We start from the raw sequence: 23,417 nt of genomic DNA on the forward strand, positions 1-23,417 counted from the left end.
AACTGCATGTTCATGCTGCAGCCTGGACTATGCACACATATCCCTGACAATCAGCAATCACATGGGGGTGGCAGAGGGAGATCTAATTCTAGCCCCCACCCCCACCTCGCTTCTCTTTCTAAAGAGCTGATTGACGCTCGCAGGATTTTTCTAACAAAGCTACATTCACAAGTCTCAGTAGCTGAATCTGGGAACATGGATCTGTGCACATGACAAATATTTTTTTTGTCCTGGCACAAAAAAAAGCATCAGTTTCTGTGCTGACTGGTTATGTGCTTCTGTGCTGACTGGTTATGTGGATTGGACCCCGCCCCCCACTTACTTTCTCAGTGGATTGCGTTTCTGAACAATTATGCCTTTCTCTGCAACTTTGCAAAGAAATGGTGATAGCATATTCTGTACAGGAGCTTTGTGCTGGCTTCCAAAGAGATGAGGCAGTCTCCTTCAGAATAAAAACAGCAGCTTGTATCTTTGGTAGCTGGACCGAAACCAATACAGAAAATCCAAGCCACAGGTACACCTTTTGCTTGCACATGGATATAACTTCCCTGGATCCTGGTCTTAGCTAAGCCGTAAGAATTTTAAATGGGATATATTTTGATTTGCTTTCTGGGTACTTGCAGCTGTGCTGAAGGAACATGCCTGTGGGCATTGGGCAACATTGCATCACAGCAGGGGACTCTGTGCACTGATGCGCACTGATCACAGTGACCCGCCGGAGACCTCTGAGTGTGCATGCTGGTGCTTGGTTCAGTCATTTCCCCCACTCCAATCCAAACAGCTCCGTTTGCTGCTACTGAAGTAGGAGAAAACCCTTGGCAAGTGTGAAATTAGAGAAGGGTTTCTCAAACTTGGGTCTCCGGCTGTTTTGGGACTACAACACCCATCATTCCTAGCTAGCAGGACCAGTGGCCAGGGATGATGGGAGTTGTAGTCCAAAAACAGATGGACACCCAAGTTTGGAAAACCCTGAATTAGTGGGGGGGGGGGGGCTGAGCCTCTTAATCCCCATTCCATCTCCCTTCTGCAGGTTTCTTCTTGCATAAACTTACATGGGAGAAGGGAAACCCTGTAGGGAGAACCAAGGGGCATGGGAAGCTGCCTTCTATTGAGTCAGACCATCAGCCCTCCATATTGTCTACACTGACTGGCAGCAACTCTCCAGATTTTCAGATGGGAGTCATTCCCAGTCCAACCTGGAGATGCTGGGGCTTGGACAAGGAAAATGCTATACTACTGAGCTACAGTGGTACCTCAGGTTAAGTATTTAATTCGTTCCGGATGTCCGTTCTTAACCTGAAACTGTTCTTAACCTGAAACACCACTTTAGCTAATGGGGCCTCCTGCTGCCACTGCACCGCCGCTGCATGATTTCTGTTCTCATCCTGCAGCAAAGTTTTTAACCCAAGGTACTATTTCTAGGTTAGCGGAGTCTGTAACCTGAAACGTATGTAACCCGAGGTACCACTGTATAGCCCTTCCCTAATAGAGCTTGGGTGGACTTTGGTCTTTCAAATTTCAGCGGCACCCTGTGCAAGGTCAAAATTTGGTGGTCCTCCCCCCCCCCCATCTTGCCTTCTCTTCTGCTCAATTCCCAATGTCATAATTGCAGTGCACTGTGGCACCCCTTAGGCTCTGCACCCGGTTCCTCTGCCCTAAATCCACACTCTGAGGGAGTGAGAGCGGGCCCAGCCCCAACAGAAAGGACCAACATCAGTGAGATTCCCTTCGTGCACCTTCCAGTTCAATCCTGCAGCATCGTTTCCTGACTGCCATAGGAATTTGGGGTGCCTTTCATTCCCTGCCCCAGACAGGCATGCCAACTCTATGGAGCTGAGGTCTCTACAGCTGCCCCCAATGTCCACTGGGATGGGACTCAGTCCCCCCACAACATCTTGAGGGAGGCGGAGGAGGCCTGGCGGGATGTCGCCCCATGTCGCGCAGCATCTGGAGACGCCACACAGACAAATCGTGAGGAGGCCTGGTCGGCTTCTCCAAAAGTGACAGATGTCACACGCATAATGTCATGCACACACAATGCGCATCACACGCGTGACACTAATGTTGGGTGCAAATTGGCACCTGTGGCCCCAGAATTTGTGTAATCCAACAGGAGCAGAAGGTTGTCTATCTCTCTTTCATATGTGTATATATATATATATATATATATATATATATATATATATATATGCCTAGGTAAGGAAAAAGGTAAAGGACCCCTGGGCAGTTAAGTCCAGTCAAAGGTTACTGTGGAGTGCGGCACTCATCTGACTTTCAGGTCAAGGGAGCTGGCGTTTGTCCACAGACAGCTTTCCAGGGCATGTGGCCAACATGACTAAACCGCTTCTGGCACAACGGAACACTGTGATGGAAACCAGAGCACACAGAAACACCGTTTACCTTCCTGCCACAGCTGTACCTATTTATCTACTTGCACTGGTGTGCTTTCGACCTGCTCACTTGGCAGGAGCTTGGATAGAGCAATGAGAGCTTACCCCGTCGTGAGGATTTGAACCGCCAACCTTCTGACTGGCAAGCACAAGAGGCTGAGTGGTTTAGACTCCAGCGCCACCCACATCCCATGTATATGCCTAGGTCATGGGTAGAGCCTGCATCCTGTGCATATTCACTCTGCCCACATCACAGCACCCCAAAAGGGCTCTCGTCTTTCTTCACCTTGTTTGCAATCCAGCCGCTTGACTTCTTAATTGCACACTGTGTTCTCCTTTCCCTACTGTGATTGTTTCCAAAGCCCTGGCTTTTTCGAAATGTAGAAGGATCTAAAAACATATATAACGAAGGATTAAGATGTCCCCAAATTGCATTCCCACTTGAGATTGTTTATGCACAGCGGATAACGTCATCCTCAAGCCTAGGCTTGTATGGCATGAAAGGCGGAAATTAGATAATAACAGAAGTAATTTCCAGGCATAAGAATGGATTTCAATTTCTCAGGCTTGACACAAAGGAGTTGACTGCAGAAGTCGGTCCGCTTGTTTGTAGCGCAGTACCTAATAAAAGAACCTGAATATGCCAGACATATACATAGATAAAAACAGGCTTAGAAATATTTTGTGGTGGGATAGACCTGCTGATGTACTGTTTGTCTAATGTGCTTTAAAAGTATGTTTCGTGTTGTGATGGGAAGTATAAGCACTTAAAACTTATTTCCCAGAGAAAATGTATATTTAATCCCTTTTTTTGTATCAACATTTCACAACTTCGACTGATTTACCGTATAGTTTTATCCTGATCTGTTTATGTTCAGCTACACACGTACCACACACACACACAAAACAGACAAAGAGAGAGACAGAATAAAGCAGGACCGGCTTACTTAACTGAAAGATATTGAGCATATTAAGGGCTAAAGAAGCTACACTAGTGATAGATCAATTTTAAAGATTTCCTAATTTAGATTATCATCAGAGCCATTCCATTGAGAATTTTGTTTCCTGCCCCAGAGCCAGAAGATCTATACGGCCTTCAATCGCTCTTGCTATAGTTCTGGTAATGAACATATCTTCACTTAATCAGGTTTCTCGTGTTTTCTCATGCTCAGTCCCTTTGTTTAGTCCTGCTGCTGATTTCACTGGATTTGTTGTCTTAAGTCTGAATCAGGAGTTACTCTTGAACGTGTTTGTATACTTCATTTGTCTCAGAGAATCGGGTTCTGCCACTTTTCGCTTGTCTGAGCAATGGGGGAATACTCTGAAAGAAGGTAATAAAAGATTAGTTGAAGATTCTGCTAAGTCTCTCTGCTCCTGATTTTGGGAGCACATTTTTGCTGTGGTGGATCTGCAGGTTTCACCCTAAATTCCAGGGTTGTTATTTTGCTTTTGTTTTAAATGCTTCCATGTTACACAAATGGTAAAACATTTCAGTGCAGCAGTGCAAGCAAACTTTTAAAAAGCTTGTACTCCTCAAAATAATTATGTGCTTCAGCACAAAAAATACTATGCAAGCTAGAGAGATTTTGTGTGTGTGTTGTGTGTGTGTGTGCATATGCCCATTCTTACTGTTAAACTTGGTGCCCATCAAATTTTGCTGGATACACTCTGCTTTCCTCCTTTCTTGTTTTTCATAGGGTGGGCTGCTATTGCATGGCCAGGCAGAGACCCCAGGTGACCCACATGAGGAATAATGACTCATGACAACGTGTTATGGGATTAAAATTGGCCACAACTTTATTAAACTTTCAGATGTAGGGAGACCTACAGAAATTTCTCTGTCACTTCGTCCTGTGCTTCATTGTTTTGCAACTTTTAAGAACAGCTGCAAAAGTCGCTCTGTCCCAGTAAATACAGTGGTACCTTGGTTCTTGAACGGCTTGGCTCCCGAACAAATCAGCTCCTGAACGCCGCAAACCCAGAAGTGAGTGTTCTGGTTTGTGAACATTTTTTGGAAGCTGCACATCCGACGCAGCTTCCAAAGCTTTCAATTGAGTTCAGGAAGCTCCTGCAGCCAATCGGAAGCTGCGCCTTAGTTTTCAAATGGTTTTGGGAGTTGAACGGACTCCTGGAACAGATTAAGTTTGACAACCAGGTACCACTGTAACCTGTTGCCACCAGTTTTCCTCTCAGCCTGGGAAGAGCTGTCTTGTCGAACAGCAGACGACTCAATAAAGAACCTTATCAGTTCCTTGGCGGTTCAATAAAGTGCTCATTTACTGTTTCCTTTGCTTTTGTTTTACTTGAATCCATAAAGCTGAAATACTCTTGATCCGCAGAAGCCGTTTTCCTGTTCTCCTGCTGTTTCATCCCTTGCTTCAGTTCACACGACACACAGTGGTGGTGTGTGTTAACCTGACACTCCACTCGCTTCCGATGTTGAAGCAGAGGTCGAAGCCATGCAAAGAGATGAAATCACTGTGTGGTTTTGTGTCCAAGGCAAAATGCAGGATAATAGATGGGTTGGCTTGCTGGAGTTGGCAGCATATCAAGGAGCCAGAGGCAGCACACAAGAGCAATCTCAGCCTCTCTGCAAAAAGTACCTAGGATTAATATTTGCATTAAAGATTTTCAGCTTCTTTTTATGCATGTTCAGCGGGGATAGTTACTTGGCTGACCCTTTTCAACAGAAGATGCTTACACACCTGGCAGCACAATTAGAGGTGAGCAGAAGCTAAATGATGGTTTTTCCTCCTCCCCACCCCATCCGTGCCATCAGCACAATGCATGCTAGAGAACAATTAGTCCCTGATTCCCAATTCATCAATAACACCTATGCAGTGCTCACCTTGAAAGGATATCAGGCTTTGAAGCCATAGCTTCAAGCTAGCCCTTTCCTCTGATTTACCGTGGTGAAATGAGTAAGCAGAGAACATTTGTAGAACATGCTGTCAAATCTATATGACTGATTGTTCAGTCAATTTGCATTTGGCATGCTATGGTATGAGCACACACAGAGAGACACCTTTATTTCTTTGATGGAATCTGATCAATCAGTGGGATCTAAGTTGCAGTGTGTGACAAATATAAGCAACTCTCTCTGAGCAGGGCTGTCAGCACAACATTTAACACACTTGCCTGGTCTGATGAGTGGTGTGCCTGCATGCTCCTTCCTCCCCCAATCCTTTCCTTCTTTCTCTTGCGCACCAAGCTTCAGCAAAGGTATATTAGTTTTTTAAACCACAGTTTCCCATGCCACCAGAAACGCTGGCTTGAAGGATCTCTCTCAACCAAGTTATGAAACCAGGAAGCGATCCTGACACAAACCATACTATTCATATTTCCAGTTGATGCCCTGGCCTTCTCATTAATGACCAGAGTCGGTTCCCCTCCTCCATCAAAATACAGCACAGAGACGTGGGTCTATTGCATAAATGCACTCATTCATTACATAATCTTTTTCAAAGACCATCAGGCTGTTTCAGGACCCCAGAACCAGTCAATTTTGCTGCGTCTTAGGGCTGCTATATGTTCCGGAATTTCCTGGTGTCTGAGCCAGATTTTTTGAAATCGGTAAAAATGTTTGGGAAAACCTGGGTGTATGGCAGTGCATATTGGAAGTGCTGATTTTCTGGCAAATTTCCAAAAACTTTACTTTTGGGATATCTATCTATCTATCTATATATCTATATATATCTATATATATATATATATATATATATATATATATGGGGGGGGGGAGCTCCAAAAGTTTGCCCAGAAAAGCTCAACAACTTTTGTGTCTGGGTTTTCACTTTTGAAATATGGCGACCCTATCACAGCAGTCAGGAGGGCATGAGACCATCTCAGGGTTGTGGGTTTGAGCCCCATGTTGGGCAAAAGATTCCTGTGTTGTAGGGTCTAGATGACTTTCGTGGCCCCTTTCAACTCTATGATTTGATGATCATCTATGTTGGAGATGTATGGAATACTGGCGCAATTGCACAAAATCAGTATTTTCCAAGGGAAAGCTGGCAGGTTGCTGGCTTGCATTTACTGAAGAAGGTAGCACATTTGTACAGGAAGCACAAGTGCACAGGTACAGATACAGCATGTGTGTGTTCAGACAACTACCTAAACATGCTGATAGTTGTGGTCCTTTCTTAAATCCAAATGGTGTCTCATCACTTCATTCTGGAGTGTTGGGGAAACTACAGCAGTTGCTGTTCTCAAACTACATTTCAATGTTTGATGTTTTATTATGTTTTTATATGTGCTGGAAGCTGCCCAGAGTGACTGGGGAAACCCCGTCTGATGGGCAGGGTATTATTATTATTATTATTATTATTATTATTATTATTATTTCAAGGCAGTAACTTGTATATGTACTTGGACACCTTAAAACAGAATGGGAATCACCTCTGCTATCTCCCGTTCATTCTAGAGTGGTTTACTGCTACCACCTAGTGGAAACATGCTAAATGTTCACGGAGAACATATAGCATCTACAATCCAGGGCAATGTTCAAAGCAAACATTTATGAATTAAATATCACACCAGAGTCGGGAGAACAAAGGCAGTTTGGTGCATAAGTAAGTCAGCCTGGGACTCTGAGTTCTCTCTTGTCACAGCTCTATTGCCCAGTTGACGAGCCAGTGGAATTGGCAGCAGCTTACAAACCAGCTGTCCTGATTCAACTTGGAAGGTGATGAGTTTCAGAGCCCCATTCTAGGAACAACTCCACTTTCCAACTCTCTGGAGCTAAGGACCCAAACAGGCACCACAAAGCAGGCGTCCACGTCTCTGCTTTGTTTATTGAGCAAGAGCTTGAATTTCACTCTCTCTCTCCCTCCCCCACTGCCTTATGGGGCTGTGCTTCATTGCTTTTATATATATCCCCCCACCCACCCTGAAGAGAACCTGCTTTTTATAGTTCATTGCACTGTAGCTTTTTTGGGGGGGGGGGTGGTGGCAGCAGTGAAAATAACCTATATATGATTCAGCAAAAGGCTGACGGCTGTGCCATCCCATTTCTTGTCCTCACACAAAGTATATGAGCAATTCCAAATCTATGTTTCTATGTTGAAAAAATAAAGCCAATGGGATAATGATTAGAGAGCAATAGGAATTCCGTTTATTCCCCATAAACATCTGGCACAAGCTTTCTTTGAGGGCTGATCTAGCCCTTTTACAGAGATTTGCAGTGTTGTCTCTGGCAAGATATTTCTCCTTGGTGTATAAGGTGGATGGGCTTATAGCCTCATTCATCTCTATCTTTAATCACAATGATGATGATAGGGCTGCCATACATCTGGGTTTTCCGGGACATGTACAGATTTGTCTGTCGCAAATAGTGTCCGTCGCAAATAGTGTCCTGGCGGGATTTCTGGAAAGGGCTAAAATGTCCAGTAAAACCCAAATGTATGGCAGCCTTTCCCGGAAGTGTTTATTTTTTTAGTGCATTTCCTTTCAGAAAGTTCCCAAGCCTCAAATTTTGGGAGAATTTTGCAAAAAGAAAAGAAAAGAAAATAGCTCAGCAACTTAACTGGGAGTGGCCGCCAAGGCCAGACACTGATCCTGAAAGACGTACATTGGCTCCCAGTATGTTTCTGAGCACAATTCAAAGTGTTGGTGCTGGCCATTAAAGTCCTAAATAGCCTTGGCCCAGTATACCTGAAGGGGTGTCTCCTCCACCACTGTTCAGCCCGGACACTGAGGTCCAGCTCCAAGGGCCTTCTGGTGGTTCCCTCGCTGTGAGAAGCAAGGTTACAGGGAACCAGGCAGAGGGCCTTCTTAGTAGAGGTACCCAACCTGTGGAATGCCCTGCCATCAGATGTCAAGGAAATAAGCAACTATCTGACTTTTAGAAGACATCTGAAGGCAGCCCTGTTTAGGGAAGTTTTTAATGTCTGATGTTTTATTGTATTTTTAATATTCTGTTGGGAGCCGCCCAGAGTAGCTGGGGTATAAATAATAAATTATTGTTATTATTATTTTCACTTTGGCAACCCTACTAAAATGTCTGGCTTTTTTTGTTTTCTGTTTTTGTCCCCACTGGTGGTTTGGCAACATGTGCTCTTCCAATTCACCAAGCAGATCTTTGCAAAAGGGAAAGGGACTGAGAGCTGTAGGGCTCAACCTCCTTCCGAGCTGGCGGAAGGACGCAGGGAGGATCGTGGGCTCTGCAAAGCTGTTTACGTCGGTAGACCCTCCTGTGCGCCACTCTCTCCAGTGGTGGATGGCTGATGGTGGTCTCCCTCCCTTTTGGCGGAAAGGGGAAGGAAGAAGACAGTGGGAGACCCAGCTCCTCTTCATGTGTCTCCTCTTCACGAAGGAGCATTGTCTGGATGCAGCACTGCGAGGGTTGAAGGAGCCATGTCTTTTCCCTTCACCCTCACTTCCCCTCAAGGAGGATGAGGAGGGCAGCTGGTGGTTTTGATTCACAGAGCTCTTTCTGCAGGGAGAACAGCCTGGAGCTGGTTTTTGACCTTTAAAGCCCTCTGCGGCCTAGGACCCACGTACCTATGGGACCACCTCTCCTGGTATGCGCCGTGGAGGACCTTAAGGTCCACAAATGACAACATTTTGGAGGTCCCAGGTCGCAAGGTGGTTAGATTGGTCTCAACTAGGGCCAGGGCCTTTTCAGTACTGGCCCCGACTTGGTGGAATGCTCTGTCACAAGAGACTAGGGCCCTGCGGGACTTGACATCTTTCCACATGGCCTGCAAGACAGAGCTGTTCCGCCTGGCCTTTGGTTTGGACTCAGTCTGACCCTTATGTTTCCCTCCCCTTATAGTTTTGATTTAGATTTATGGGCTACTTTTAAAATGAGGCTGCTTGTTTAAATTGCATCTTAACCTGTATTTTAAATTGCCCCCCCCCCACTATTATGTTTTTTTACTGTAATTTTACTGATTTTAGCCGCCCTGAGCCTAGCTCTGGCCGGGGAGGGCGGGGTATAGTTGTTAAGAGCGGTAGTCTCGTAATCTGGTGAACTGGGTTCGCGTCTCTGCTCCTCCACATGCAGCTGCTGGGTGACCTTGGGCCAGTCACACTTCTCTGAAGTCTCTCAGCCCCACTCACCTCACAGAGTGTTTGTTGTGGGGGAGGAAGGGAAAGGAGAATGTCAGCCACTTTGAGACTCCTTTGGGTAGTGATAAAGCGGGATATCAAATCCAAACTCCTCCTCCTCCTCCTCCTCCTCCTCCTCCTCTTCTTTGCCAGCCACTGGAGGGGGAGGGGGAGGCACAGGAAAGAACCCCATCCCTCGCTTGTTCAGAATCCTTGCAAAAAAGAAAAGAGGAAAGAAAATCATCTGGCCAGGGCTTACCCCCCATCACCATCAAACTGAGAGGACCCTCCAACTCTGTCCCCATTCCCCATTACATGTAAAAACTGCATATTTTCCTTTGCAAAAAAGTGTGTTGGGGTGCGGGGGGCGAGGAAGGAAGCTGTGTAAGGGTGTGTTTGCTGGACTGCAAGCCGCATAGCTCACAACAAGATAAGCGGGGGACAGAGAGCAGGCAAATAGAGATCTTTCCTGTCTGCTAGCCTTTGATTGAGTTGGGTCTGGGAAGTCTACAGTGGTACCTCGGGTTACAGACGCTTCAGGTTACAGACTCCGCTAACCCAGAAATAGTACCTCAGGTTAAGAACTTTTCTTCAGGATGAGAACAGAAATGAGAACGGCGGCGGCGTGGCAGCAGCAGGAGGCCCTATTAGCTAAAGTGGTACCTCAGGTTAAGAACAGTTTCAGGTTAAGAATGGACCTCCTGAACGAATTAAGTTCTTAACCCGGGGTACCACTGTAATTTTTTCTTAAAACGTGTTTCAGGCCCTGAAATGGAAACAATTAGGAATGGGTGAGTCACAGACTGCTACGCCCAAAACTTGTTCAAGTGGCTCAAAAGGTCCTGATTCTATCTCACAAACTCTATTAGCCTATCCTAGAGCTGAGACCAAGGCATCAGGTGGTAGCTGCTTTGTGACTGGAGAGATTCTCCCAGACTGCTCTTCCTTTCTCATGTTCCTTTGAACACGAAAGAAGACTCTGCCAGCAGCTCGGTGCTTCAGGATCTATTTCTGCCTGGAATCTCGTGAGTTGAACTACAACTCCCAAGGATTATGGGCGAAAGAGTTGCAACCAACTTTCCCCTCAGTGATCCCAGATGGAATGATACACTGCAGAATCAGTGTGAAGCTGTGATGAGAACCACTGGTGTGGAAGTTGGGTTTTATTATTAGACAATAATAATAGGATAGGAAGACAATAATAATAATTAGGAAGTAGGAAAATGTCTTCCCTTTCCCTCCACATTTGACTAATGGGCAAATCTGAAAGTTGTGGTTTCTCTCGGGTTCTCATTCTTCCAGGTTTTCAGTTCAGTTTTCCACATTTCCACATCAGTTTGTTGTTGCTTTTTTTAAAAAAAAACCCTCACAAAATTCATCAGCTTTTCATTGCAAATTTCTCCTAATATACACATTTTTGCCTGCAGTGATGCTTCCTAGATATATATTTTCCTGCAAATAACGCCCCTTATTTGAAAAAAATACGACTTTTTGCAAACTTTTCACTACATTGCAAAATTTGGAGAAGCGTGAATTTCGAAAGATGGCTGTCTTTGGCTTTGCGGATTGTTTCAGAAAGTGAAACCCTTTGGCAGGGTTTAAATAAACATATATAATGTAATTAGAGAGAACAAGAAAGATAACAATGTGATAATTTACTACTATATATAAGCAGCAGAATGCAACAAGTGGTTTAACGAACCAGAAACAGAAATGGAGGGAAGCTAAGGGGGAGAGGGGAATTTATAAAACAATTGTTTGGTTAAGTTGAATTATGTATGATATATGTATGAAAATCAATAAAAACTGATTTAAAAAAGAAAGAAAGAAAGAAAGAAAGAAAGAAAGAAAGAAAGAAAGAGTGAATTAGTTCCCTTTCCCTTTAAATGTGACCTTTCCTCAATCCCTTCCTCCTTCTTCATGTTTATCTGGTGGAAAGGCGGCCTATTTCTCACCTCTACTCACCTCTGGATTTGCCAGGCAGCTTCTTCAGTTGCACATCTCTAGCAGAAGAGCCCTGCTACCCAGGGCATCCCTTAAAAGATGGGTCGAGGAGGTGCAAATGGTCTTTGCATACCTTTAAAAGTAAAGTGAGAGTGGAGTTTTGCCTGCCTTCCTTCCTTCCTAACCTCTGGCAATAAGATCAGTAGCTTTGACGGTGGCTATTTCTGGAGGGGAGAGAGGGAGGGTGGGAAAGATAGTTGCTATTAATGATTCCCCCTCTCTCCTCGAAGCATTAGTCTTGGCAGGTGAGTTACAGCACAATAAAGTCTATGGTGACCTTTCCTTATTCCACTCTGGCTACAAGTGGATAAAGTTACCCACCACTTTCAATCCTCATATATTGTGTAGTGCGCCTGGCTGTCATAAAGTGTGCTGGCTTCCCACCCAGAGGGAGCTATATTTCATCTGCAAGTGCAGTGATCCCTACACCGCTATTATTGCACTGCACACGACACCATCTCTGTAAGGTACCTGAGGGGGCTGATTCTTCTAGAGGAATGGCTTCACACAATTGAAAGACAGCTTCCTAATGGGTTGCAGCAGAAGGCTACATTAGCCTCGCTCAATTATATTCAGAGCTTAATTCAATACAGATATTTTTTAAAACGTGAAGAGGACCAGTAATAACATCTCTGCACGGGTATCGCCAGTCTCCCATTCCTCCAATTTTGGAGACGGGGCTGGATTCCTTAAGGGGTGCATTTAATTCTTTTAATTCACACCAAGGTCATGAGTGCAAAAATGCCCTTGCCTACCTCAACTCATGCCTTTGACTTGCAAGTGTATATTTCTTTATCACTCTTGAATGTGTGTATAATTGTTGTTGTTTATTCATTTAGTCGTGTCCGACTATTCGTGACCCCATGGACTAGAGAACACCAGGCACTTCTGTCTTCCACTGCCTCCCGCAGTTTGGTCAAACTCATGCTGGTAGCTACGAGAACACTGCCCAACCATCTCGTCCTCTGTCATCCCCTTCTCCTTGTGCCCTCCATATTTCCCAGCATCAGGGTCTTTTCCAGGGAGTCTTCTCTTCTCATGAGGTGGCCAGAGTATTGGAGCCTCAGCTTCACGATCTGTCCTTCCAGTGAGCACTCAGGACTGATTTCCTTAAGAATGGAGAGGTTTGATCTTCTTGCAGTCCATGGGACTCTCAAGAGTCTCCTCCAACACCTGCTAGCAGAGGTATGTTCATGGGCTGCTACAGTTGAAAAAGTCTCCCTCGGGAGGTTGTGGACTCTCCTTCTCTGGAGGTTTTTAAACAGAGGTTGGTTGGCCATCTGTCATGGATGCTTTAGTTGAGATTCTTGCATTGCAGGGGGTGGACTGGATGACCCTTGATGAGCCTTACAACTCTATGTACATATCAATGTAGCTTATGTTCTGCAAGCAACAATATGTTCCTGGATGCCTCTGGAAACCTCTCCCTCCCAACCTGTTATTAAAGCAGAAGATGGAGACAGCGTTGTTTGTCTAGACTAAATCCTGTCTCTCCCCACATTTGCCCTGTCCTGTTTTTAGACTTCCACCCCTGGCTGCTATTACACATCCCTCCTCCTCCAATTGAAGGCTGATTTGGAGTTTTCACACCCTTGGCTTGCTCAATGCAGGGTATCTGTTAGCTGTTATGAGGCGAAATTTGTACCTCACAGGTTTCAAGGTGGAGAGCTGGAATAACAACCCAGAAACAACCATACTCACCTTTATTGTTTTCTGTTTGGCTTTACAGTTTTATTCTTACTAGGTTTAATTATTACATGTGCCTTTTCGAAACTGGAAAATCTCCCTTCAATTGCTGTGTCCATTTAAAAAGTTTTCTGATGATACAAATGTCTTGGATTAGGTCTATTGCTTGTGAGCGTTACATTTTTTCCGATCTCTTTTTTTGCAGCAAAAGGCAGGCGAGTCATATAGCCAGGGAGAACACACAGGGATGCCAGAGAATTCCGATGAAAACAGGAGCAGGGAATGTCGGTGTTCACTTATTTGTCCCACATCTGGAATAGAAATCAATCCGGGGACTATGATCCATTGTTGATGCTCTCAGTCCACAAGCAATACATAATTGATTAACTCTCACCCCCACCCCGCTTTGCATTGAAATGAATAGGGTAGAATAGCATAATGGTAACCTAATTTATGTAATTAATCATGCAATTTTGCCACAGGAGCAAGACAATTAATGTACTTTTGGGTAGTATATGAACTGCAGTGGAAGAGAAACAGAGCTCCGTGCAGCAAGAACAGGGTGGAACAGAAAGTGATGCCTTCTTGTATCCCTAAGGCCATGTGTTTTCTCAACACTTGGAAGATTTACAGCTCCGCATATGTGAACTGATTTCATGAAAAGCTTTGTATCTGAGGTGTAGGGTCAGCCCAATACATCTTGCTGCCTGAGGCGAAGGACTCTGGTGGTAGTACAGAGCCTTCTGCCAAACTTGGAGCAGGTTAGTTTGTGGGACACAAGGCAGGCCACACAGCTCCTTCCGCTAATAACTCGCCACTCTTCCCCACCCTCCAGCATCTGCTGCCTGAGGCAAGTGTCAGACTGGCCTAATGGTAGGGACAGGGAGGAGAAATATCTGTAGCATAGGAATGAAGGAGATGTGTTTCGCTTGAATGCAAATCTACCTAATTCGCAATTCCCGAAACAATGGGCAGATTGAAACATGGCCATCCTTTGAAAATTACACTTCTCTACGTTTTGTGATGAGCACTCCAACAAAATGATAATAATAATAATAATAATAATAATAATAATAATGCATATGGCGGGGTGGGTGGGATGCATGCCATAATGCAAAGCAACTGTGCAAAAATGTGTTATATCAGAGGAAATTGCTTACAAAAATGTGTATATTAGGTAAAACTGCAAACAAAAGGGATGTGTTAGTTGACATCTGTACAAAACTGTATACACATATTTGTACTGACTTTTTTAAAAATTGCAAATTGATGCAGAAATGGAGCAAAGTGGAAAAATTGGAAAAATACATAACTGAGAGAAGCTGAAATTGGTAAATCCATCCTTCCCTGTTGTTTCATCTTTTTATTGGTAAAAACATTTCTAAGATTAGAGTTAGTCTGCTGTTCCTCTTCTGTATAGCAGCTTTCAAAACAGAAATATTTTTCCCTTCAGTAGATGGCACTGTTTGCCAAAGTGAGCCGTTTGAAGTGCAATGCAACTAACCATTTTGGCAAAGAAGTATTTCTGTCAGCACTTAAGGAGCAGCTTGTTGTTGTTGTTGTTTAGTCGTGTCCGACTCTTCGTGACCCCATGGACCAGAGCACGCCAGGCACTTCTGTCTTCCACTGCCTCCCGCAGTTTGGTCAGACTCATGTTTGTAGCTTCGCGAACACTGTCCAACCATCTCGTCCTCTGTCGTCCCCTTCTCCTTGTGCCCTCAATCTTTCCCAACACCAAGGTCTTTCCCAGGGAGTCGTCTCTTCTCATGAGGTGGCCAAAGTATTGGAGCCTCAGCTTCAGGATCTGTCCTTCCAGTGAGCACTCAGGGCTGATTTCCTTCAGAATGGATAGGTTTGATTTTCTTGCAGGCCATGGGACTCTCAAGAGTCTCCTCCAGCACCATAATTCAAAAGCATCCATTCTTCGGCAATCAGCCTTCTTTATGGTCCAGCTCTCACTTCCATACATCACTACTGGGAAAACCATAGCTTTAACTATACAGGCTTTTGTTGGCAAGGTGATGTCTCTGCTTTTTAAGATGCTTTCTAGGTTTGTCATTGCTTTTCTCCCAAGAAGCAGGCGTCTTTTAATTTTGTGACTGCTGTCACCATCTGCAGTGATCATGGAACCCAAGAAAGTAAAATCTCTCACTGCCTCCATTTCTTCCCCTTCTATTTGCCTAGAGGGGATGGGACCAGTGGCCATGATCTTAGTTTTTTTGATGTTGAGCTTCTGACTTAAAGCTCCTCTATTCCAAATTTGAACCAGCTGATTGGTTTTTTCAGTTTAAAAAGTGATTTAGATAGGAATAGAAAGCCCAGATTTAACTCCTGTGATACACTGAAGCCTGTTAAATAATATGTGCTTGAGAAATGTGCAGGTTTCCATCTATTTATGCTTGTTAACAATGCTGTTGAATCTAAATTGTTGCCTTTCTCCCTGGATTTGTTCCCACCCAACCAAGATTTTGTCACATGTTGAAAGCTGGCTAGTTGAAAACAAAATCTTTCTCATACCCTACTTGTCATAACTGAAGAGGATAGACGTGTAGACTTGTCACGTTTTACACAGGCAGAAGCTGTCTCTACACATGTAGGACTGCTTGTGTGAAAGACTGTGCACTTAGAAACAGAGAATTGTAGAGCTGGAAGTCATCCCATCTAGTCCACCCCTCTGCAATGCACTTGTCTCAACCAGAGCCAGGGCTTTTTCGGCTGTGGCTCTGATCTGGTGGAACGCTCTGTCACAAGAGACTAGGGCCCTGCGGGACTTGACATCTTTCCGCAGGGCCTGCAAGACAGAGCTGTTCCACCAGGCCTTTGGCCAGGGCACAGCCTGACTCCCTCCTTTGGCAATCCTTACAGAACTCTAGCCCAATGGTTGCCATTAATCTGATTTAATTTAATTTTATAATGGAATGATTTTAGAAAGTTTTATCATTTTATTGTTAGCCGCTCTGAGCCCGGCTTCGACTGGGGAGGGCGGGATATAAATAAAATTTTATTATTGTTGTTGTTGACGTGTATAGCTCAAGTTGTATTGTGGGTGTGAGTACACACTCTACAATTGAATGCTAGATGCGAATAACTGTACACATGTACAGTTCAGTTGTGTAGGCAAGCACATAGATTATACACTCATTGAATGTGATATGTAGAAACCCCCATTTGTCTAATGGGTCAGGTGGCTGAGAGTTTTCATCATATTAAAAGAGCCACAGTTGGCATCAGGCATCCTGAGGTGGCTGCTGAGGCCCCAGGGCCCTGGCAGGGCTCATTGCTGACACTTGCCTTAAACACACCTGTAATTCCTGTTGCAGCCCTGTTGGTACAGTGCTGGAGGTAGCTGCCAATGAAAGATGGCATTGTGGGATATTAAAATGGTGGCTAAACCTAATTGTCCAGTATACTTTCTACCAGCACCGTCAGATAGATCCACCAAGGCCCAAAAATACGTGAGGAGCTCCGTCACTGGGTACTCTGTCCAGGGTCCTGGAACCAGTCCTGCTCAAATAAAGCTGCACCCTTCTGATATTGACTGTTAATGGACAGCTCATATTGATGGTTTTCATATGGTGTTCCAGGGTACACTGGGGTTCCTTGGAGACTTCTCAGGGGTTCCTCAAGGAGTAAATTTGTAATGATGGGGGAAGCTAGACCCTCGTTGCTATTCTTGCCATGCAGTGTGTAGCCACAAAAGAGCGTGGGGTTGTTTATAGGGTGCAATCTCAGGGCGGCACAGAATATTTACTGGGTTTGATTTAGAAGAACCATTTTGGGGAGACAAAAACTTTATCTGACCTATGATTCAAGCTGCGAATAATAGAATTGTAGAGTTGGAAGGGACCCTGAGGATCATCTTGTCCAAACCCCTGCAACGCAGGGATATGCAGCTGTGTCCCATATGAGGATCAAACTTGCAACCTTGTCGCATGATTAGGATTGTTCCATTTGGCAAACAAAAAGGCTTGCACTGATGGAAAGATCTCCCTTCTCCTTCCCCACAAGATGTTCTCCCAACCCACCGAGTGAGCCAATTACAGGTGTGGGAGGAGAGAAGGGGGAATTATGCTAGCCCCCACTAAAACAACTGTTAGGTGAAGAAGTCCAACCCACAGTGTCTGAAAGCTACTAGTCTAGACAATGGAGAATTGTAACCCAATCCTATTTTTGTGTGCATGTGCCTCTTTATTAATTAACAGCATCTCCTGCATTCTTCAGTTTGTATGGCCCCTTTATCTACTCAGTTTTTCTAAACTTGGTAAGGCGGTGGGGGAAAGTATTGTGGAAGCAAATCATATTTTTAAAAATGGTTCAGCTCTCAAATGAATAGTGATACTGAGTAGCTTTGTCATTTATCCAAACTATCTCAAAGCGGAGACTGATTTACATTTTATTGTACAGTTGGAGCAGCAAGTATGATGCATTGTGCTGCTGTCTGCCTCAGCATATCAGTCGATCTGCAAACGTTAGTTAGTTTGTCACAGTTTTAACTATGTAAATTGCATTAGCAACTTAAGAAACATCCACCTGCATTGCATATATTTAATCTGCAACTGCAAGTGCACCAAGTAAAAGTTATTCACTCTTTAAATGAGAGTGTCTTGCTTAGTTTTTATCGGAGGGAAAAGAGAACTAAAGGTTCAAATGGCCCAGGGCTGTCTTCCACACAACTCTGCAAAGTCTAATTCCCACAAAGGGAAGGGGCAATAATAACTTGCTTTAGAAAGCACAGGGGGCATTTTCATTATTATTATTATTATTATTATTATTATTATTATTATTAAAAAATCCTACCTTTGAATCCTTAAGAAATCTAGAAAGGCAGGCAACAAATTCCATAAAAACCACAATTTTTTTTTGTGTGTGTGTGTTTTAAATTTGTAAAGTAGAATACAGTCGTACCTTGGTTTTTCAACAGCTTAGTTCTCAAATGTTTTGGCTCCTGAACGCCACAAACCCAGAGGTGACTGTTCTGGTTTGCGAACTATTTTTGGAAGCCGAACATCCAACGGAGCTTCGGTGGTTTCCGATTGGTTGCAGGAGCTTCCTACAGCCAATCAGAAGCCGTGCTTTGGTTTCCAAATGTTTTGGAAGTTGAATGGACTTCTGGGACGGATTCCGTTTGACTTCCAAGGTACGACTGTACTGAAAAACTGCACTTTGTACCACAGAAGCCTGTAGCAGAAACACAATCTGCCAGTGGGTGTCAGTATGAGCACCACTGTGAAGGAGCCGAGTTTGGCTGCAGATGAATCCTTGCATAGGAAAAGAGGATCAGTCTTGCTAGTGGACCTCTTATTGTTCTGTTGAGGATAGGGCAGCAATGATGTCTCCCCAAGAGGCTCTTAAAATGGAACAATCTTGTCAGGGATTTCTAGGGCAATGCATCAGCCCAGCCTAAGCTTAGGAGAAAAATACGTGTGTGTATGAATAAACCCAAAGCCTGTGATAAGGATTGCCATGTCTATAAAATTGTTTGCTGCATTGTTACAGATGGCACAGCAAATAAACCGAGAACTCTCCAAAGCATTGTTAGAAACGCAACCTGTAGCGTTTTATCTATGTAGATAAAAAAAGTAATTCTTCCTGCATGTGCTAAATCTCTTTGGGTAGAAGTGGGATTTTCTTTTCTTTTAATGGGCATCTGCACTGGCCTTTCTGAGGCATAAATACGGCATTGGTTTCGCCCGATTTAATACTAGTTATCTTTTGGAGTGGGAAACAATGACAACATGCGGAATATAATTCATGGCTTGGCAGCAAGACAGAGACCATGCCTTCTGCCTGGGAATTGCTATCCTCATCATCGTACAATTGTTATTAGATAAGAGCATAAGAAGAGTTTGCAAATGGCTTATCTAGGGCAGTACTTTGCTCTCAGGTCAGCCAGGTCCCCATGGAAAGCCCACAACAGCAGTCTCTCTAACCTGTGATTCTCAGCAGCTGCTATTCAGAAGTTGTAGCCATTGTGGCTACTAGTCACTGACAGCCTTATGAAGCTATGCCCTGTAACGCAGCAACAAGCAATCTCCTGCGCAGTGAATCAGTTCTGTTTTCGTTTAGAAATCTTTAGTTATTACACATGCATATTCCAAAAAGTTACAGTAGACTTGATTAATAATTACATATTAATTTAAAACATAATGGATGCTTAACATCTTAAGAAAGAAAATGTGTGTGTGTGTGTGTGTGTGTGTGTGTGTGTGTGTTCTGGAGCAATGTACATAAGTTCTGGAGCAATATTGCACATTGATTTAAAACATAATGAATACTTAAGATCTTAAAACAGAATATATAAATATATGGCAGTGTGAATAGCTCTTACAAGTGACATCAGACAAAATGCTGCAACATGTCCTTCATTCTGAAAGGAAGCACTTGTTCAGGGTTCCAGTGAACCAGGGTTCCAGTGAGCCAGTGTGGTGTAGTGGTTAAGAGTGGTAGTCTCCTAATATGGTAAACCGGGTTCGTGTCTCCGCTCCTCCACATGCAGCTGCTGGGTGACCTTGGGCTAGTCACACTTCCTTGAAGTCTCTCAGCCCCACTCACCTCACAGAGTATTTGTTGTGGGGGAGGAAGGGAAAGGAGAATGTTAGCCGCTTTGAGACTCCTTAAAGGGAGTGAAAGGCGGGATATCAAATCCAAACTCTTCTTCTTCCAAGCAGGACTTTCAAATTTTTCCTCTTTCAATAGTCACTCAAAGAAAGTCCCATGGCTGCTGAGTGCATAGTACCCAGGCCTGTTTTTTCAAGGATGTGTGTATAACACAGCCTCTCTGCCAACTCTCCCAGGGAACCATTACCTCAGTTAGGGGGGACGTAAGTGGCACTGTGGTCTAAACCACTGAGCCTCTTGGGCTTGCTGATCACAAGGTCGGCAGTTTGAATCTGTGCAACAGGGTAAACTCCCATTGCTCTGTCCCAGCTTCTGCAAACCTAGCAGTTTGAAAGCATACCAGTGCAAGTAGATAAATAGGTACCGCTGCGGCAGGAAGGTAAACGGCGTTTCCGTGTGCTGCTCTGGTTCACCAGAAGCGGCTTAGTCATGCTGGCCACACGACCCAGAAAGCTGTCTGTGGACAAACACCAACTCCCTCGGCCTGAAGTGAGATGAGCACCACAACCCCATAGTCGCGTTTGACTGGCTTCAACCATGCAGGAGTCTTTACTTCACACTCAAAACCATTTCAGACTTTATAGGATGGGCATGTTTACTGCAGGCACCCTGATTTTTAGAAGCCAAGAGATGTTTTTCTCTAAACATGCATGGAATATGTGTTCCTGGGAGCAATGACTGGCCAGGCATTGACCTTTTGCATCCTGGGTGCTTGCAAAGGCATCAGCGACATAATAATAATATAATAATAATTTATTATTTATACCCCACCCATCTGGCTGGGTTTCCCCAGCCACTCTGGGCAGCTTCCAACAAAATATTAAAATACAGTAGTCTGTCAAACATTAAAAGCTTCCCTAAGCAGGGCATGCATAATTCTGCATGCCAGGTTTGATTGCAGACCTTCTGAACCATTGGTCTCAGGCAGAAGTGGGGAGCCTCAGGCTCAGTTGCTGAATGTGTTCCATGGTGCTCTCTCCAGGCCAGGCCCTTTCTCAGGCCACTCCCCTCTCTCAGGCCACACCCCCTTCTCAGCCCACACCCTTCCATGGCACTCCTTCATGCCTATCTTTGGTAATATAGTGCCCTGAGTGAGGTCACAATTTGGTGCCCCCAAATAGATCTTCTCAGTTATGAAGCTTTTCAATTTTGCGTCCCCTTGGCCAGATGCCCTGTGTGTGGGGGGGGGGGGACAGATCACACCCCCCTAAATCTGGCACTACTGTACAAAGGTCAGAATTATATCTGTTGCTCTGCTACACCAGTTCCAAAGATATTTTAACATGGGATTGCAAAAGTTGCAGAAGTGCACATTTTGATGGATAGCTGGATTTTGGTTCGCGTATTGTTTTGGGAATTTGCCCATTTGAATTTAATTTGAACTTAATTTCGCCCCCATCCCTGGTTGCTGGGTGTTAAATTCAGGAATACTTCTCTCAGTATACATTGTACTTCTCTGCATAACCTTCACTTGCCCAGAACACCAGAAACACTACGGTTTTGCATTATTGATCTCTAGCTTATTGTTCTTGGGGCTTGTTTGCTGATAGTTCTCTGATGAGCAGAGTTCCAGCTATTCACATATATAACTTAGAGCAAAGGGACTGATATACTTAAAGTCTAAGTAAATAAGTAAACAAATGTCATGGCTTATCACTTCAGCTGAAGCACTGGGCTCTATTAAGATTACACAGTACAGGCTGGCTGAGCACAGCTCCAGTTCCTTTTCGGAGTTCTCGGTCTGATCATGGTTACATTCGTAAGCTAGACCTAGCAATTCAGTTTGCCAAAGAACTTCTATAAATCATGCATTGCTTTTGCGTGTATGTGGCAGGGGGAGTATCTGCAAAATTCAGTGGAGACCTGAAAATGGCTGCCATTCTGTTCCATTCTCATTCAAATTCAGAGTTATGCCTCCCATAGCTTTGCATGAAGAGTCCTCCCAGGGGCTTCGAAATGGTCACCTACAAGAGGCAATTTTCAGTAATGAGGCAATATCCCATTGCATCTGGAAAAAAGCATTTCTCATTACTGTTGTTGCAAAAACAGGGGAAAGTGGTTGAGCAAAGAGAGGGGCATTTATCTTCAAGTATTTGGGTCTATGTTATTTGCAAAATAATCATAATGTGGTAGAATTGGAGAGGCATCAATAACTCACGATGCAGTAGCACTGAAGTTGTGTTTATAGGGCCACCAGGCACTAGCAATTATGGCATTTATATTTCCATATAATAAGCAAATGGTTTTCAAACCCTCTGCCTTCATGGTGGGACCCTTTCTACCCTGAGTGCCCTGCCAAGAATTGAATGCACAACAGCACTGCCAAACAGAACACTGTGAATCAAGCAGATCCTTTATTAATTTTGCAAGGAATAAATAGCTAGCATCTGCTCTCAGGTAGAGAAACAACAAGGAAGAATAATCTTTGGGATAATGAATCTCTCATGTTGCATTGTGCAGAAAGTAAGATTGCTTTCTTTTATTTCAGGCCAGTTAATACTGTCATCTGTAAATGGTGCACAATAAGGTTACAAAAGATACAATAAAGATAAAACAAAACACAACAACAGAAAAGCTTACTTAACATGCTTGCTAAAAGTACTGGCGGTTTATTTTTGTTTTGTTATTCTTCTGCAATCAACTGGTGCATAGATTTTATAAAATAAATATATAACCAGGGCTTATCTGAACTCAGCAGGGAGGGGGTTCTATAAAAGTGGACTCACATTGTTAAATGCATAGCCTTTCGTGGATATGAGCCATGCATCTGAACCAATAGCAGAAACTAGTTTTTAGATATGCTGTAAGCCGCCCAGATAGGGACGTGGGTGGTGCTGTGGGTTAAACCACAGAGCCTAGGACTTGCTGATCAGAATGTTGGCAGTTCAAATCCCCGCAATGGAGTGAGCTCCCGTTGCTCGGTCCCTGCTCCTGCCAACCTAGCAGTTCGGAAGCACGTCAAAGTGCAAGTAGATAAATAGGTACCACTCCGGCAGGAAGATAAATGGCGTTTCCGTGAGCTGCTCTGGTTCACCAGAAGTGGCTTAGTCATGCTGGCCACATGACCCGGAAGCTGTACGCCAGCGTCCTCAGCCAATAAAGTGAGATGAGCGCCGCAACCCCAGAGTCGGCCATGACTGGACCTAATGGACAGGGGTCCCTTTACTTTACCTTTTTAAGCCGTCCAGAGTGGCTGGGGAAACCCAGCCAGATTGGCGGGGTATAAATAACATCATCATCATCATCATCATCATCATCATCTGTTTATGGTATCAGAGCCTACTCTGGTTCTGAATGCCAGTCCAGGAGACTTTGTATCAATTCTACCTGGCTTTCCTTCATTTCCATCGCAGCACAGTACAGTGGTACCTTGGTTCTCGAACGGCTTAGTTGTCGAACAAATCGGCTCCCAAACGCTGCAAGTCCAGAAGTAAGTGTTCTGGTTTGTGAACGTTTTTCGGAAGCCAAACATCCGACACGGCTTCTGCTTGAGTGCAGGAAGCTCCTGCAGCCAATCGGAAGCCGTCCCTTGGTTTTCAAATGGTTTCAGGAGTCAAACGGACTCCCGGAATGGATTACGTTGGAGAACCAAGGTACCACTGTACTTTCTGGGCCCAGGCAAAGCAGCATAACTGTGTAACAAAAGGCAAAACAGAATGTGTTGCAATA

General features: G+C 44.3%; 1 long non-coding RNA gene across 1 annotated transcript in view; it reads left to right on the plus strand.

Annotated features, from left to right (window-relative positions):
* The first annotated feature begins 3,666 nt into the window (after positions 1-3,666).
* LOC308472869 overlaps positions 3,667-23,417 on the plus strand; it is an 84,181-nt gene continuing 64,430 nt past the window's right edge. Inside the window, exon 1 of the long non-coding RNA XR_013983792.1 lies at positions 3,667-3,721. This is a non-coding gene — a long non-coding RNA (uncharacterized lncRNA). The remainder of the gene's footprint in view (positions 3,722-23,417) is intronic.

Source organism: Podarcis pityusensis (assembly GCF_964106645.2).
Source record: "Podarcis pityusensis genome assembly, chromosome: 3".
NCBI lineage: Eukaryota > Metazoa > Chordata > Lepidosauria > Squamata > Lacertidae > Podarcis > Podarcis pityusensis.